This window comes from Dermacentor andersoni, chromosome 1 (assembly GCF_023375885.2).
Source record: "Dermacentor andersoni chromosome 1, qqDerAnde1_hic_scaffold, whole genome shotgun sequence".
NCBI lineage: Eukaryota > Metazoa > Arthropoda > Arachnida > Ixodida > Ixodidae > Dermacentor > Dermacentor andersoni.
The window spans coordinates 113,907,500-113,913,499 of record NC_092814.1 but is presented as its reverse complement, the minus strand read 5'-3'; the positions used below and the strand labels follow the sequence as shown (position 1 = coordinate 113,913,499).

Below are 6,000 nucleotides of genomic sequence, written 5' to 3'. Positions count from 1 at the left end.
GCATTTGATTCAGTAGAGATACCAGCAATCATAGAGGCACTGCGTAATCAAGGAGTACCGAACGCTTACGTAAAAAGCTTGGAAAATATTGCTACATGCGTGTGATATTTGTTTGTTTGAACGAGGCGCGTAGGCGTCATCACACCAGAAAAGAGGAGGAAGAACGAATGTGAATCTAACCGGTCAGCGCTGCAACCATTGTTGTAAATATAATCTGTAAATAGTTTCTCGTCTTACTGACTCGTCCTTCGCGTAAGAATATCTACAGAGGTTCTACGGCTACTTTAATTCTACACAAGAAAAGCAGGGAGATACCTATAGAGAAAGGGGTCAGACAGGAAGACACAATTTCTCCAAAGCTATTCACTGCGTGCTTAGAAGAATTCAAGCTATTAAACTGGGAAGGCTTAGGAGTAAAGATCGACGGCAAATATCTCACCAACCTTCGGTTTGCCGATGACATTGTTCTATTCAACAACAATACAGACGAGTTACAACAAATGTATGGAGACCTTAACAGAGAGAGTGTAAGAGTGGGGTTGAATATTAATATGCAGAAGATGAAGATAATGATAAATAGCCGGGCAAAGGAACAAGAGAGCAGGATCGCCAGTCGGCCACTAGAGACTGTGAAGGAGCACGTTTACCTAGATCAATTAATCACAGGGAACCCTGATCATGAGAAGGAAATTCACAGAAGAATAAAAATAGGTTGGATAGCCTACGGCAGACATTGCCAGCTCCTGACTGGAAGCTTACCATTCTTATTGAAAAGTAAGGTGTGCAATCAGTGCATTTTGCCAGTGCTGACATATGGGGCAGAGACTTGAAAGCAAGTTAAGGACCGCGCAAAGAGCGATCGAACGAAGATTGCTAGGCATAACGTCAAGAGAGAAAGAGAGCGGTTTGTATCAGAGAGCGAACGGGTATAGACGATATTCTAATTGACATCAAGAGAAAAAATGTAGCTGGGCAGGTCATGTAATGCGCCGGTGAGATAACCGTTGGACCATTAGGGTTACAGAATGGGTACCAAGAGAAGGGAAACGCAATCGAGGACGACAAAAGACTAGGTAGAGCGATGAAATTAGGAAATTCGCGGGCGCTAGTTGGAATCGGTTGGCGCAGGACAGGGGTAATTAGAGATCGCAGGGAGAGGCCTTCGTCCTGCAGTGGATGTAAAACAGGCTGATGATGATGATGATGATGACGACGATGATGATGATGATGGTGGGGGTGGAGGTGGTGGACCCCCCCCCGAAAAAATATTCTGGGTACGTGCCTGAGCGGGAGGGAGGAGTCCCGTCTCCTCATGACGCGTTTTAAGCGCTCTCATGCCCCGGCGCGCCATGCATTTCGGAGACCACACGCAGGCTTCTTCGCCGCTGTGTTAGATGGCGCCGAGTGTTCCCAGAGAAGCGCGAAAGTGGAATTCCACTGCATTACACGCCTCATCCTGTAATGATGTGTAGCACAGATCCGAACTGTATCTATGTTTCCGAACAGTCATTCTTGGGGGCGATGTCAACTTTAAAGATATATTGTCAAGAGCAAAGGCTTCAAAAGACATTGTTCTGAAGCGTTCCTAACGAGTCACTTATTATTCTTAAGCGAAACTAGCTCCAACAGTCATGTCTACAAAATTATTGCCCTTTAGGAAGAGCTTCAGGGAATGTTTGGTACCACGCTGACAACTTTCTTTACTACCCCAGGTTTGCCGCTGGAGTTCCCGTGGTCACACAAGTGGATGAAGGAAGCGTTGCAGGCGAAGACGTACGTATCCGGTTAATCGTGTAATGAAGCGCCGTTACAACTCTTAGGTTCCGTGGAATGCTTTCGACCCAAGCCGCAGAGCCGCTGAGATATTCGGCTTTCACTTAGGTGGGATGAAGCTTTGTATGAAAATTTCCCCCGACTTTGCTCACCGCAACTGTTGCGGGTGCTGTCTTACCTACTAGCTGACATACAAGGGAGCATTTGTATAGTCAGTCTGCCTGTATGAAACACCATCTGGTTGCAAGCCGAGGGATGTGCCACTATTATGCAGTGTTTTCTATAACCTCACTCCGCCCAACATCATCATCATCATCCTGGTTACGCCCACTGCAGGGCAAAGGCCTCTCCCATACTTCTCCAACTGCCCCGGTCATGTACTAATTGTGGCCATGTTGACCCTCCAAGCTTCCTAATCTCATCTGCCCACCTAACTTTCTGTCGCCCCCTGCTACGCTTCCCTTCCCTCGGAATCCAGTCCGTAACCCTTAATGACCATCGGTTATCTTCCCTCCTCATTACATGTCCTGCCCATGCCCATTTCTTTTACTTGATTTCAACTAAGATGTCATTAACGCGCGTTTGTTCCCTCACCCAATCTGCTCTTTTCTTATCCCTTAATGTTACACATATAATTCTTCTTTCCATAGCTCGTTGCGTCGTCCTCAATTTAAGTAGAACCCTTTTCGTAAGCCTCCAGGTTTCTGCCCCATACGTGCGTACTGGTAACACACAGCTGTTATATGCTCATATAGGAGGTTGTGGCCAAGTACTGCACCAGGGTGGCCAATCCTGCTCTTGTGGGGGAGTGCGTTACCGGTTCTGGTCACCGGGATCAGGCCACACTCCAGGCCTGTTTATGCAGTTTTATCAACACGCGGATTTTTTTTCTTTTTTTTTAATCCGGTGGAAAATTGCGCGGCACCGGGATTCGAACCACGGACCTCTTGCACGCGAGGCGGGTGTTCTACCACCACGCCATCGCTGCATTGGCTCCATTTGGCTGCATCCGCCAAACAAGCGTTATCTAAGTATACTTACTGGCTTCAAGCACATAGGTTCTTTACTAAGTAAAGAGGAGCTTGCTATCCCTTCTTTCCCGTGGTTTGTCTGATCTCCATATTTTCGTTACTCAGGGTATGGTATGGATGAGTACATCCCGAAAGTAGAAGTGCAAAGAATAGGTTTATTTACACATTGAAACAAGTAGTCAGATTCTAGTCAGAGCTCTCCGAGACACACTCAACATGTCTTTTTTGAATAATGTTTCCCCTAGTTTTCTAGAAAAGGAAATTCGGCTACTTTCTTCCGGCCAATGTGATGGGTCGCGCTGTTCACAGCGCTCCCCCCATGGGTACCACCTTGTTGGACTTCACCTCTGATGCTGAACATTCCAACAAGCCTACGACGCAATGACGAAGCATTCGGGAAACTCAGGTCTATCATTTGACCGCGTACGCCACTGCCGCCTAATTTTTAAATTATCTGCCCTACGACTTCACTCTTCAGCATTATCCTGGACTCGTAATTTTCATTCTTTTCAAGAGAAATTTACTGTTTCAACAATTTCTCTTCCCTATCTTTTTCTGTTAGCTCTGGTGAGCCGTAAGGTACCGTCCTCGGGCCCTAGCCCTTCTTAATCTACATTAACGACTTACCCACCCAGGTCACTTCCTGCATGCGCCATTTTGCCGATGACTGCATAATCTACCGTCCTATTCACACGACTGACGATCACTTGGCACTTCATGCAGATCTTAATCTTATCGCTAGCTGGTGTAACAAATGGCTAATGACACTAAACTTTAGAAAGTGCGAGGTAATGTGCTTCAGCCGAAAATGCGTAAATTCTAAATTTTCGTAGCACCTGAATAACACTACGTTTTCCCACACTTCATACAAGTACCTTGATGTTCTTGTTCCAAAGAATCTTTCATGGGTGGTACACATCACTTCTGCATGCGCCAAAGCATCACGTTCTTTTGGCTATCTAAGACGCAACTTGCGAAGTGGTAACGAGTGTTCGTGTGCCTTCAGATATTGCTTTGTATTCGCTGTGCTTTAAATATTATTTAATATGGCAACCTTTTAATAGCAGTGTTCCTGTTGGAAACTTGTACTTTTTATGTCTTTACCGTGTGAAATGCCCGCCTTGCTTTATGCCTTGCCATAGGGCCTGATAAATAAATAAATAAATAACGCTAATCGTAATAACGTTGACAATCATCTTCCAGTTCACTCAGCAGCTGGAGTAGCTTGCAAGCTGATCAGACAGACCTATCTATCTATCTATCTATCTATCTATCTATCTATCTATCTATCTATCTATCTATCTATCTATCTATCTATCTATCTATCTATCTATCTATCTATCTATCTATCTATCTATCTATCTATCTATCTATCTATCTATCTATCTATCTATCTATCTATCTATCTATCTATCTATCTATCTATCTATCTATCTATCTATCTATCTATCTATCTATCTATCTATCTATCTATCTATCTATCTATCTATCTATCTATCTATCTATCTATCTATCTATCTATCTATCTATCTATCTATCTATCTATCTATCTATCTATCTATCTATCTATCTATCTATCTATCTATCTATCTATCTATCTATCTATCTATCTATCTATCTATCTATCTATCTATCTATCTATCTATCTATCTATCTATCTATCTATCTATCTATCTATCTATCTATCTATCTATCTATCTATCTATCTATCTATCTATCTATCTATCTATCTATCTATCTATCTATCTATCTATCTATGCATTCGTCGATCTATCCCACGCCATACTCGCGGTGGGGCTGCTTGTAGAAGCAAGCAGCAGTGACTCGTGTTAGCCTCCGAAATATTAATTTCATTGCCGCATATACCCAGTGGCACACAGCCAGTGGCTCTCGGTAGTCAATGGTCTAACGGGTAGAGAACAGGGCTGCTAGGGAAACGGGTCCAACGTAACGCCGGGACCAACTTGGGGCACTGGGCTTGTGCCACCATGTACGTGCCGCCGCTCTGAAATGAATCTGTTTGACGCCAAGCGAGTCAGTACGTATACGCGACTCTTCGATGAACCTCCTTGACGCCAAATTAGGACACACGCCGCGCGCTGGCTTCGCGGAGGCGCCTCTAGATGGCGCACCGTGGGAAGTGTGAAGCGTGGCAGAAGAGGCCGGCTCGAGCACACGACTCATATATGACACGCATAGGGGATGGGATGAAGGTGCGTCGCTACATCGCGTCAGCGTTTATGGCCATAACGTCGGCAGCCGTTCGGAGGTGGTCTCTGCCGGAATTATTTGGCGAGTGTATATTTAGTTTCGGTTAGGTTAGAAAGAGATTAATAAATGGAAGGGCTGTAACAGACATATTTCAGGTGCCGTGAAGGTGCTTATCACTACAAGCTATAAACTACCACTAACACAGTCCAGCAGTAGTAAGTACGTCGCCACAGCATAGATAAAATGGATCATACAACGTTTCATAGAATTGGTATCAGAATGCCATGAACAATTCTCTTCGCCACATTTATAGGATTGCAAGGCTAGAAAAATTTCTTCCCTGCCTTTACAAGAGTAATCAACACGCACTGGGTTCAAAGTGGCTGCAGCGGGAAATCCTATAGCAAGCTGAACTAGTGAGACCGAGATCGCTCTGAAGCGGGTGCGAACTGCACGCAATCCCAATGGTGATGGCTTACAACTGCATTCATGACTCACCAATACATGAAGAAGCGTACATTAACAAGCATCCAAATGCAGCGCTTTGTGTGTGTGGTCTCGAAAACGCACTTTTATACCTGATACTTGTTTCGCAATATTCACTAAAATATTTTGCTATATCTTCTGGAATGTTCGCTTGTGCATCGTGCTGGCGTCGCTATTGGCGGCGAGGGGTTACGGAGTCGCCATCTGTCGGAAGCGCCTCCCTGGCGTAGTATGAGGGATCACGCGGCGCGCTTCTCATAGGTGTTGCTTACGGCGCTCAATAAAAACACCACGCGGCAGCCCTCCTGGACATTTATGAACGTACTCTCAAAACGAGGGAAGTTTTTGACTGTCGGTATAATAATCTTGGGCGAACTGAAAGCACAGAATCGTTTACAGACGCTATCTCTTTGCCGAATACGTATAGTGAATGCCACTGCGCGCGGTCGCCGCGATGGAGTCTCCCGAACCGGCTTCTTGCGTGAAAGGTAGGGAAACA

General features: G+C 45.1%; 1 protein-coding gene across 1 annotated transcript in view; it reads left to right on the top strand.

The window, feature by feature from the left end:
- The first annotated feature begins 1,717 nt into the window (after positions 1-1,717).
- Positions 1,718-6,000, top strand: part of LOC126545717 (uncharacterized) — a 502,749-nt gene continuing 498,466 nt past the window's right edge. The window contains exon 1 of the mRNA XM_072287774.1: positions 1,718-1,773. The gene's annotated coding sequence lies outside the window, so the exon portion shown is untranslated. The remainder of the gene's footprint in view (positions 1,774-6,000) is intronic.